Below are 13,012 nucleotides of genomic sequence, written 5' to 3' on the forward strand. Positions count from 1 at the left end.
CGGTGCTGTCTGCTCGGTTCTGACTCAGAGACCCCACACCCCACAGGACGAAACACCTGGTCCGGCACCTTATTCACAAATGTTCTTCTGTTTGAGCTCATTGCTGCAGTCACTGCGTCAAGACCTCTTTCGAGGATCTTCCTCTTTTTCACTGCCCCTCCACCTGACCAAGCTTGATGGCCTTTTCCAGGGACTGGGCTCCCCTGACCACATGTCCAAATCTAAAGAGCATTCTGGCTACACGTCTTCCAACACAGATATATTTGTTCTTTTGGGAGTCAGCGGTACTTCAAATATTCTTCACTAACACCACGATTCAAAGGCATCCGTTCTTCTGCGGCCTTCCTTATTCAGTGTCCAACTTTCACATGCAATTGAGGTGATTGAAGATACCATGACTTGGGGCAGGTAACAGCCTTACTTTTCAACACTCGGCAAGAGATCTTGTGCAGCAGATTTACCCAATGCAACATGTCTTTTGGCCTACTGCTTCTGTAAGCATTGAAGATGGATTCACGCAAGACAAAATCCTCCGCAATGTCAATCTTCTCTCCATTTCCCGTGATGGTACCTATTGTCCAGTTGTGTGGGATTGCTGTCTTTACATCCACTTGTAATACATTCTGAAGACTGCAGTCCTTCATCTCCATCCGCAAGTGCTTCGGGTCCTCACTTGTCAGCAAATAAGGCGGTGTCATCTGCATATAATGCAGGTTATGAATAAGCCTGCCTCCAGTCCTGATGCTGCATTCTTCTTCATGGAATCCACCTTCTCTGATTATTTGCTCAGCATGCAGATTGAATAGGTCTAGTGAGAGGATACTTCCTTGATTTTAAACCACGCAGGTCTCCCTGCTTGTGTTCCCACAACAGCCTCTTGATCCAGGTGCCAGTTCCACATGAGCACACTGCAGTGTCTGGAATTCTCATTCTTCTCCAGGCTCCCCCTCCAGTGGGTTTCCAGCCCATAGTGACCCCATTTACAAGAACGAGCTGCCCAGTCCCCCCACCATTCTCACGATGATCATGTTTGGGCCCATACTTACATTTGAGCTGTGGCAGCTACTGTGTCGATCCAAGTCACGAAGGGTCTTCGTCTTGCACTGACTCTGCACCAAGCACAATGTCCTCTAGGGAGTGGTCCCTCCTAATAACAGATCCCAAACAGGTGAGCACCATCCTCTCAGCTAAGGAGAATTCCACTGCTATTGACTTCACAACTGGACCAGCGAGCAGCATCTTGACAGACAGAGACTCAACGGAAATTGTCCGAGATTTCCTTTTACTTAGCTCCACAACGAAGTCGGGAAAACCAACGGCTGTATTGGGCAAATGGACTGCAAATCGTCTCTTTAACAGGCTAAAGCGCGAAGATGTCACTTGGAACACTAGGGGTACCTGGTGAGAGCCCCGGCATTTTTTTCTTTTTTAGATCATTTTACTGGGGGCTCTTACAGCTCATAACCATCCATACATCAATTGTATTAAGCATATTTGTACATATGTTGCCATCATTATTTTCAAAACATTTACTTTCTATTTGAGCCCTTCCTATCAGCTCCTCTCCCCCACCCACCATGACCCCTTGATAAATGATAAATTGTTATTTTCATCTTTTACACCGACTGCTCTCTCCCCCTGTGGTTTCTTCCCCCCTTCTCTCACCTTTCCCCTACCCTCCTCATATCTCTACTCCCGTTTCTATTCCTGAGGGGTTTATCTGACCTGAATGCCATATGTTGTGAATTTTTAAATTATTATTATTAAATACTTTCATTGAGGGCTCTTACATCTCTTATCACAATCCATACATTCCTTCACTGTGTCAACCACTTTTGCACATATGCCGCCATCTTCATTTTCAAAGCCTTCGCTTCCCACTTAGCCCCTGATATCAGCTCCCCATGAGAACCTCAGCATTTTCAATCGCTTCAGATACATGGGAGAGCTGGGCAAAGAATCAGGAAAACTGGAGCAGAATCGATGCATTTTAATCACGCTGTTGACAAAGACTGTTGCAGACAGCCCACATGGCCAGAAGAACAAGTAAACCTGTCCGGGAGGCGGTGCAGCCAGCACGATCCTCTGAAGTGAGGATGGTTATCAGGAGAAGGATGTCATGGTTGGTGATGTAGAAAATCACTGAACCAGAGGCAGACCTATCGTGAGATGGGTTGGCACAGTGGCTGCAACAATGGGTTCACACGTGGCGAAGATGGTGAAGATGGCGTGCAGTTGGGCAATGTTTCATTCTCTCGTACTCAGGGTTGCAACAAATCAGGGCCAATTTAAAGGCCAAAAAAGAAAATTAATTGCACTTCCAGCAAGTCAATGCTTATTCGTAACAACCCTATAGAAAAGGGGAGGATTGCCCGCTGAGTTTCTGAGACTGTAATTGTTTTCGGGAGTAGAAAGCCCCATCTTTCTCCCAACTTACAGGCACCTAACAACAAATAACAAAGTGTGTTTGGGCTGTATTTCTTGCAAGACAAATGTGTTCTTTCTTCTGGAAATCCATGGTATGTTTAATCTTTGCCAACTTCCTGCTTTTGCATGCAGATGAGATTATTGAAAATACCTTGACTTATGAGGCATCAAAGACCCAAAGCAAAAAATCATATCGATGCGAATGAGGGGGAGTGTGGAGTGGAGACTCAAAGCCCATCTGTAGACAATTGGACATCCCCTTATAGAAGGGTCACAAGGAAGAGAAGCCAGTCAGGGGGCAGTATAGCACCAAAAAAACATACAACTGTCCTCTAGTTCTTTAATGCTCCTTTCCCCCACTATCATGACTCCAATTCTACCTTACAAATCTTACTGGATCAGAGCATGTACACTGTTACAGATAAGAGCTCAAACACAGGGAATCCAGGACAGATGAACCCCTCAGGGCCAACAATAAGAGTAGTGACACCAGGAGGGGACGGAGAAGAGAGGGAGGGGGCACCCATCGCAATGATTGGCATATAATCCCCTCCGAGGGGACAGACAACAGAAAAGTGGGTGAAGGGAGACATGGGTCGGTGTAAGACATGAAAAAATATTATAAATCAAGGGTTCATGAGGGAGGGATGGTGGGGGAGGGATGCGCTGATACCAAGGGCTCAAATAGAAAATGTTTTGAAAATGATGATGACAACATATGTACAAGTGTGCCTGACACAATGGATGTATGTATGGATTGTGATAAGAGCTATAAGAGCCCCCAATAAAATGATTTTAAAGAAAGAAAGAAAATACCATGACTTGGCAAATAATCGGCCTACAAGGGAAACGTGAACCCTAGGGAGATACACCGTGTCCTTAGAATAATCAACCCTTTGAGATCCAGAAGGCAGCATTTCCCCAAGGACTAACTCTGGGCGAGCCGGAGGGGCGGAAGTAAGAAACACAGGGGGCCGTGGGGCAGGTGGGACCACCTTGTGAGAACTGTAACAAATGCCGTGAGCCTGAATGTGTTTGAATCGTTGCATGGAAAGCGGATTTGCTTCGTAAGTCTTCAGCCAATTCACAGCAACAACAAAAAAGATTAAAAATGAATACATAGAATAATACAACGGCTTGAGTCAAACACGCCTTCGCCTTCCAAGTGACATCGCATCTTAGCTTTCTTGGCTAACACTCTAAAGTGGTCCTTTGGCAACAGATCTGTTCAGTTTTCTGGTCCTTGTCCTGCCCTGTTAGTCAACTGAAAGAAATTTGGGTGTAAGAAAAAATAGGAAGGGGTTTTCGTGTCTGTGTCGACAAGGAACAGTTCGGGGTCTCTTGACCAAAATACTTCAGGGCTCCCTACATTGGGGGCATCTGGGTCTTTGGTCTCTTAGACTTCCAGGATTCTGACTTCTTCTTACCCCTTTCTATCCCCTCACCTACCTTTGTCCGTAGACAGAGATCTAGCTATGGCGTTGTGTTCTCTAGATGTGGCCCTTGATTTGAAAGTTGGTCCGGGGAGGACAGTGGGTCCATCTAATGTGCTCCTTTCTGGAGATTTTTGGATCCATGGTCAGTTGGAAGACACCGGTGTATGGACTGTGAATGCTTTCAGACCCGAGTGTCCTATCGAGGAGCCTTTACAATAGGGACGTTGTGTTTGTGACCAGAATGTGCAAGCTGAAAGAAGTTGATGATAGAGAGAAGGGTAACAGAGTCAAACAGACCAAACAGGGAGTCATAGAAAAAGAGATATTGAGGGGGTGGGAGAAAAGAAGGGAGGGGAAAAATAAGGAGCTGATACCAAGGGTTCAAGTAGAAAAAAATGTTTTGAGAATGATGATGATACCAAGGGTTCAAGTAGAAAAAAATGTTTTGAGAATGATGAAAAAAATGTTTTGAGAATGATGTTTTGAGAATGATGTTTTGAGAAGCACTTAACACAATGGATGGATGGATGGATTGTGATAAGAGTTGTATGAGCCTCCAATAAAATGATTTTTTTTAAAAGGGATATGGGTCTAAAGCTTTTAATGTGGTTGCTTGACTTCTCCTCCCATGGCTGTCGATTGTGGCCCAACTAAGCTGAAATCCTTGACAACTTCCATCTTTTCTCAGTTTATCATGTTGTGGCTTATTGGCCCAGTAGGATGTGGTAGTTACATAATCTGGTGTCAATTTGAGACTATGAAGAATGAAGGGGTGGAGCTTAGTCTGTCAATCAGGTCACGGGTTGATGACCTCATTTAGAGGCGTAACACATTCTCTCAGCTCCATATGCCTGTTGACAAGCCACATGGAGCTACACTGATGGAGCCAGAGCCCTGGAACTGAAGGAGCCACGTGGAGACCCACGCCAGCGCTAAGATGCTTCCACCGTCACTGGATCCACAAGACTTTCCACCCACTGACCTGTGATCTTCCTGTACTCAGCGTCATTGCATGGGTTGCGTGAGTCTGAAGAGGAATTGCACACTGGTATTGGACATATGGGCTAGTATCAGATTCATGGACTTGATCTGGACTGGGCTGGAATGTTTTCTAAATATACAATGACTCTTAATGTAAAGCTCTTTCTGATACCCATATGCGTGTCTATGACTTTGTTTCTCTAGTCCACCTGGACTCACACAGGGGATTTTTGCTCCCTTTATGGTGACGTGTAATCCATCCCAAAGGCTACAGTTCTTGATCTTCCTCAGTAACAAGTCCTCTTGACTCTCAGCGGGCACGGCTGTGTCACCTGCAGTTGCCAGGCGATGAATGAGCCTTCCAGCCATTCTCCTTCATCAGGCCAGCTTCTTGATTATTTGCTCAGTGTGTGGATCAAGTTTGTCAGCTGCTTGTCTGTCCCGTCAGATTCCGAGATTTACTGAGCTCTATGTGCTGAGTTCTTTCCCCACTTCTCTCTTGATCCTGGCCCCCCTCTGACTGGGGACTCTCCTGAACCCCATTTCACAGAGGCCCACGAAGAAACCGAGTCCCAGGACATTGGGGGGTGTGGAGCTCAAAAACAAAACAAGACTCACCGCCATCCAGTCAATTCTGATTAACTGAATCGAACCGCCCCTTGTGGGTTTCTGAGACTACATCTTCACAGGAGCAGTAAAGCCTCTTTCTACCACCGAGCAGCTGATGGGTTCTAAGGACTGACCTTGAAGGTGGTAGCCCAATGTGTAAGTCAAATACGCCCTAGAGTTCCCAGGGCAGAGCTAGGTCAGGCTGTTCCTGGAGTCAGAGTGGTCACTTTTGTGGCCCAGAGCTGGAGCTGGTCCTTCCAGGAAGGGCGGGGTCTTTGTGAAGAGGCCGGCTCTTCCAGTCTGCCCTCCAGGAGCCCTGCTGCTGTACTGGCTATGTCTTTGGTCTGCCAGTCATAAGGCCAGCGGTTTGAAACCACCAGCCACTCTGTGGGAAAAGGATAGGGCTTTCTACTCCTGTAAAGAGATATAATCTCGGAAACCAGCCTGGGGAAATTCTGCCCTGCCCCCCTGACTCACTGTGAGTTGGCATCGACTCCAGGGCAGTGAGCTTGGTTTTGGAGTCTGTCCCCAGCCAGGGGTGAGCATTGGGAACACCAGGAGTCTGTTGTTAAAAGGACTCCTCTGGACAATGGAGGAAAACGCAGCTGTGGGTCGCAACCCCTTTGGGGTCGCCCAATTCCTAACAGTAGCAAAATGATAGTGATGAAGTAACAATGAAAATAATTTCATGGTTCTGGGGGTGTGAGTCACCACCACATGAGGAACTGTATGAAAGGGTTGTGGCATGAGGAAGGTTGAGAACCACTGGTCTACACCGACCACGGACGTGGAGACATCTCCAGTGTCTCCAGGCCTTTGTTTAGAATAAAGGAGAGGGACACAAACAGTGTATTTCTTTTTTGTTTGTTTTTTTTGAGTGTGTCCCTCTACATGTCCTTGTGTTTGCTTACTCCTTTCCAGAAGGGATCCAGACAGAAGATGGACATATCCTTGACCTCTGTCAGGGGGCTCCTGATTCCCCACTTTCTCACCCACCCACCTCTGGCTCAGCAGTCAGTCCTGTGGGGTTCAACATCAGCTTGCTGCTCACAACCCACTGGTCCAGTCCCCTCCTTGTGGACCTGGACCAGTGCAGGGGTCTCTGGCCTGTCCCCTGACTCCTGCTCTCATTTCTCACCGTTTGTCCACCTTGAACCAACCAGAGTGAGTCTGCAAATACCTGAGTCAGGTCCCATTCGCCTAGTCCATAGACTCTTGGTTGGCTGATATTCACAAGTGGATTGCCAGGCCTCTCTTCCTAGGCTCTGAATTTGGAAGACCTGCCCTGAGACCCGTTCAGCCCCCCAGCCAGACATCAGCTTCCGCTGACAGCCTCCCACAAGGTGGCTGCTTACGAGCTGCATGGGCCAAACTTCCACCCAGGTGGGAATCTACCCGTGGCCCTCCCCTGGAATAGTCTTCCCCAGATTTCTCCTTCATTTTATTGAGACTCTCAGCTTCTCACCTGCTGCTTTGGTCTGCTTTTAGACTTTAGACAAGCATTTCCTTCTGTCGCTCAGCTTTATTTACTCAATGAGACTTTTTGTTTTTCTGGTCCCTCGACATTCTTGCGATTCACCCACAACGATGCAAGTGACTCTAGAACATTCCTTGGATCTGACACATCCCCTTTCTCGGAACAAACCGGCCCACGGCAACATCCCAGTCACGACTCCTTCAGATGATCTTTCATCCAGCGTCCAGGAGGTGGCTACAAGGCAGATGCAGGATGAGGGGAAATCTGCGGCCAGGAGGTGGACCAGAGCAACCGTGATGAGCCGGGCCTGAGACAAACAACCCTTGCTGAGAACTGTATCCTCCCCACTTCCTGGAAGAGAAGCTCTGCTTCTTGAATCAGCACAGCCCTCTCACCCCGTCCTCACATTTTCCTGCAAACCTCGCATCACCCACTGACATTCCACTAGAAGCTCGCTTCAGTGGCACTGGGGGGCCTGCCCTCCGTCCTGGAATGTCCGGCCCAGGAGGGAGAGGACACTGGCTGTCCCAGACGCTGCTGCTTAGGTGGCAGGAAGGCGGTTCCGGCTCATCGTGACCCTGTGCACAACGGGCCCCAGCGTCCTCCTCACGAGGGTTCTTATGTCTGAGTCACTGGTGCAGCCAGGTGTCCGTCCGGCTTGTCCCGGGCCTTCCTCCTTCTCTCTGCCCCTCACCCCCCACCCCGCTTCACCAAGCCTGATGCCCTTCTGCAGGGACGGGTCTCTCCTGACGACACGTCCAGAGGACATGAGAGGACGTCTTGCCATTGTGGCATCTAAGGAGCATGCTGGCCATCCTTCTTCCAAGACAGATGTTTGTTCTCTTGGCGGTCCTTGTACATAGCATCCCAATTCCCCCATTTATTGAGGCTCCGGGTCATTTTTTTGGGGGGGTTCTCTCAGGTCTACACAGTGTCCTCCAAATCTTGTTTTCCGTCTTTCCAGTTTCTTCTCTTCCTACACGCAGGGCAGCAAGGTCACACGGTCTGCTTTGTCCCAGCGTTCCCCTAGGAAAGTCTGCGCGTCTTCCTGTGAACAAACGCGTGGAATGACCTCCCCCAGCTGGGACTGGAGGCTGCTAGGGGACTAGACACGGCTCAGTGGCGCCCGGGGGCCACGCCTGCCTTACTTTAGAATTCAGGGCGCTTAGACTTTGCCCACTCAGGAGCCCTTTGACGTCCAAGACATGTGCCACATGGACCAGTATTGCCAGAACCCCCTCGGGTTCATTCTGCGCTTGATTTCGAGTTCGTTTTTTGTTGGCTTGCCAAACTTCTCACGACCCCCGCTTGAGTTTTGTGACCTCACAGCGGAAGCAGCTTTGAGTCTCTGCCACCAGGTTCCCTGGGGTTGTCACACCTATCACACTTGACTGTGACTCAAAGGACAAGTAGGACGCCCCTTTGAGTTTCTGAGTCTGTCACTCTTGCCAGGAGCAGACAGCCTCATCCTTCGCCCACACAGCGGCCAGTGGGTTTGAACCGCTGACCTTGCAGTTAGCAGCCCATCACTTAACCTGCAGTACCAGCAGGGCTCCTTCCTCTGGCATGGCACACACACTGCCGTGGAGTCACGGTGTCAGACTTGACTATAGATGACTCTGTTAGATTCTAGGGTACAAAATACCTCGGTTCTTGGAGGAATTCATGCCGAAGCCTGGCTTGTGATCCAAGTGCGTTCTTAGCAAGGCCAGAAGTAGTTTCAGGTTTGACACAAGCACTCTCAGGCTCCTCAGGCCCACATGCAGAGAAACCTCAACACGAAAGAGCACAGTGGGCTCCTGGCTCCGACTTTTCAGGGCCCTCCGCTGGGGGGCGTGGTCGAGGTCCTGGTTGACCCCATGGGCTGAATTAAGCTCACTTGGCCTAGACTGGGGTCCTCCCAAGTGTACTGGCCTCCTGTCTCAAAGGCCTGAATTTGTGCGCGCCCTCTAGCCTTGACTGGCTCCCTACTTCCTGTAAGGGGGCGGGGAGGCCTTGGCATGGAGAGGGACACCCCCTGGTTTCTCCCTCTAGCTCCCTGACAACTCTATAGGACAGAATAAACCTACCCCATGGGATTTCCAAGGATGTCGATTTTTACAGGAGCAGACAGCCTCGTCTTTTCTCCTAAGGAGCAGCTGGTGGGTTTGAATAGCTGACCTTTCAGTTATTAGCCCACCATCGACCCTCCAACCCTACCAGGGCTCCTCCAGGAGAGGGGGAATGACGGGGGAGTTCTATGGGTCAGGCTGTAAGGAGTGGGGTCTCAGGCTGTCCCCCTGCTTGCTGCAGAGGGGCTGGCCAGAGCCTTCCGGCCAAAGCATCCTCTTGGTGCCGGGGTACAGAAGGAGGAAGCCAAGGGTGCCAGATTCCTCAATAGCCAGACTGGGAAAGAGGTGGGGAACTTCCGTTGGGAGTGCAGGCCAACACAGAGGCCTGGTGGCTGCCATCCCAGGAAGCCACAGGAAATATCAGCTGGGGTGATTAGGGACAATAGTGGCAATCATCTCAGTTATAATAATAAAGGAACAATAGCACTGTATCTGGGCCAACTGCTGGGTGCAGACCACGCCCATAACCTTCTGGATCCTTCTGAAGAGGGCTAGCACCCCTTGTGACGAGGAAGACGCAAAGGCCAAGGAGAGGCTGTCTGCTGAGAAGGCTCCAGTGTGGTCCCCAGGGCCAGGGTCTCCTTCCCCAGACTCCTTGGAGGCCCAGCCAGGAGGCTCCGGGCCTAGTGCAGAGTGAGCCACTGTCCTGACTTGTGCAGGAGCAAGGGATATCTGATGACATGAGACTTTGGGTGTGAAGACCAACTGTTCTGGGCGAGCCGGGGGTTGCTCTGCCTGTGTGTTTTCCAGAGGAAGCTGGCATTGGTGTGTGTATGTGGGAGTGGGGTGGGGGTTCCCCTGGACTCAGGGAGACTTGCAAAGTACAAGAGGGTGGGGCTTCCTCAAACCTTTTCCACCACCCACGGGACTACTGGAAAGGCCAAGACTTGGTGCATTCAGAGCAAGAGACTTTTGTTTTCTTTTTGAATGGGCAAGTTCAGGGACTGGTCAGCCCCTACCCCCACCCCCCTCATCCCCAAACAGCCCTGAGCTTGGTGCCTAGGGCATTTCTCCCAGGGAAGCTTCTCGGTGGATCTGCTCCCTCAGTGAGGGTGTGCACTTACAGTTTGGAGACCTCACCTCAGGAGTTGCAGATGGGACATCCTCCTGGTCTGTAATGGAAACAGAGGGGAGTAGGCTGGTGCCAGGTGGTCTGGGTTCAAGTCCCAGCTCAGGCCACTGTGTGATCCTCAGAAGTCCTTTCAATGCATCTGGCTCGGCCTTCCTCCTCCGGACCGTGGAACATGCTTGTCTCAGGGGTATGCTGGGAACACTTGGCAGGGGCCTCGTCAGGAGCCTGGCCCAGAGTGAACGCTCTTGTGGCTTTCATTTTATGGAATTTCTAAGCAATTATTCCTTTCTACTGCACAGAGGTCTGATTTCTGGACTGGCTTCACTAGGGAATGCTTCAGGCATCCCAAATGGTGTCTGGATAAATGTAAACATTCCCCAGACCTATGGCCTCTTGGGGAAAAGTTTGGCAGTTCTCCAAACAATTACACCTAGAATTCCCATCTGTGTTAGGCTGGGTTCTCTAGAGACATGAAACCAGTGATACTTATATTGTGGGGGGAAGTGTCTGAAGAGATTTGTATCAAGAAATGGCTCATATACGAGGGGTTCCCCCCCAAAATGGAATTTTTCTCAAAGCTATTTATTTAAAAAAATTTTTTTTTTACAAAACAACCTGATTGCCTTCAAAGACATTACACTAAATACATGTGTCAAATCTGCGATTCCATTCGTGGAAACATTTTTTTTCAAACTCATCTGTTTGGATGACGACTGACAGCATTTCCCTCATTTTTTTCTTCTTCACCTCTTCTACGGTCTTTAAATCGCTGTCCTTTCAAGTCCCTCTCCATTTTCGGAAACAAAAAGAAGTCACAAGGAGCGAGGTCAGGCAAATAAATTGCGTGGGGCAAGAGAGGCATCCTGTTTTTTGCCCAAAACTGGTGCACGAGCAGGTGCATTGCTGTGGTGGTAAAACCAGTCCCCGTCTGTCACAGATCGGGCCTTTTTTGTCACACACCGTTGTGCAATCTTTTCAGAATCTCTAAGTAGAAAACTTGATTAACAGTCTGACCTGCTATAACAAACTCCAAATGCACGACCAGGTGACATTTTTGTTCATTCAGGAAGTTGACCGGACATCGAGAAACGAGGTTTGTCATCAATCGACCGACATTTCACCTCTTTTGAAATGAGAAAACCACTTGCAAACTGGGGTATTTCCTATCGCGCTGTCCTGGTAAAGCTGTGTTCAACATCACAACAGTTTCGGAAGCATCTTTCCTGAGCAGGAAACAAAATTTCACAGCTGCATGCCGTTATCTCAATTCTGCTAAAAAATGAGGTTCGAGTGAAATTGTTTTCATGAAAAAATTCACTGTGATCAGAGAGAACCTTCCCAGGTGATGCCACTGGGTGCACTAACCCAGTGAGTGGCTGGATGCTCACCTAGAGTACTAAGAAAGCTCCTCCCAGTGCAGCTTTCCCCCCTTTTTTGGAGGGTACCCCCTCATAGTTGCCAAACTCATTTGGCCTATCACCTACTTTTCAGGGAAGAGAATGATCGAACGCCGTCCCTGACAATCAGACTTTACACTGTAGCCCATGATCCAGGGTGAGGTGTAGGTGTGCTTGGCAGACTGCTGCATTGTCCCCCAGGGTGCGGTATTGCCCATTTTGGGAACTGGTGGCCGTCTAGGGACCCCAGGTGGCCTAGCGGTTGGGTTGTTAAACCCAAGGCCAGCAGTTTGAAACCCCCAGCTGTTCCTTCTTGGGAGAAAGATGAGGTGGTCCACGCTTGTCAAGTGTTCCCCTTGGAAACCCAGAGGTGGTTCTACCTGGTCCTATAGGCTCTCACGAGGCAGAATTGACTCCCTGGCAGCGATTGCGTTTGGAACAAGTTGGCGATCGTCTCTGGACATCCCCACTCCCTCTGGTTGCTGTCCTGGCGCCAGTTTTTAAAACCCTAGCACCGCTCTAGGCGCCCTGGTGACACAGTGGGTTAAGCATTGGGCTGCTCCTCAAGGTCAGCCATTCCACCCCACCAGACACGCCGATGGAGAGAGGCTTGGAACCCCAAAGGGGCAGTTGTGCAAAGGCTCCCTTAGGAGTGAGAATGGATCCCCATCCCCGCCGGCAGGGGTGGCTGGGGGACCGTCTTGATACCGTGGCAACGGGCTGTTAGGTGCGGAGGGATTCGGTTTGTGCGGCTCACCACCGCCATCTGGTGGTGAACAACGCGAGTGTCCTGGGACCCGGGTTCAAGGTACCAACAGCGACTTGCCCCCGTGGGCAGTTTCCAAGAAGGTAACTGTAGGGGAGTAGTCTTGTATTTATCCCACAGTGACTGGTAGTTCCGACCCAAAGTGTAAAACACCTACACTACCAGGGCTCAGCACACTACCATTTACGATCCCAAAGGTTGGTGGTTCAAGTCCACCGAAAAGCACCTTAGAAGGAAGACACGGTGATTTATTCCTGAAACCCTGTGCAATGGCCCACTTTGTAACGAGAGGGCAGCAGGATTAGACAGCGGCCAGTGTGGCTATTTAATCCTCTGGAACAGCTTTACTGTGAGGCTGTGGTGCCAGGACCCCTAAGAGACAGGGCTGTGGCTGCTTGATATTCCATTGAGTTGTACAACAGAAGAGACGCCCACCCCACCCTGCGCCATCCGCACAGCTGTTGGCTCGACCCCAGTGTCAATCCATCTCATTGAGTGTCCCTCTTTCTCACCACCCCTCCGCATTACTGAGCACGATGTCCTGCAGGGCTGGTTTGTGCCCTGGTGGCAGGCTTACTTTCAGAGGGCCTGCGATCCGCTGGGCACCGCGGATGACGAATCAGGCGAGTCAGGGATTGCTGCAGAGGGGGCTGTCCTGGTAGGAGACAGGACATCAGCGACACACATGCACCCCTTTATCTTTAGCCTTGTGGCTGAAAGACTCCATTGCTTCACC

Source organism: Tenrec ecaudatus, chromosome 1 (assembly GCF_050624435.1).
Source record: "Tenrec ecaudatus isolate mTenEca1 chromosome 1, mTenEca1.hap1, whole genome shotgun sequence".
Classification (NCBI taxonomy): Eukaryota; Metazoa; Chordata; class Mammalia; order Afrosoricida; family Tenrecidae; genus Tenrec; species Tenrec ecaudatus.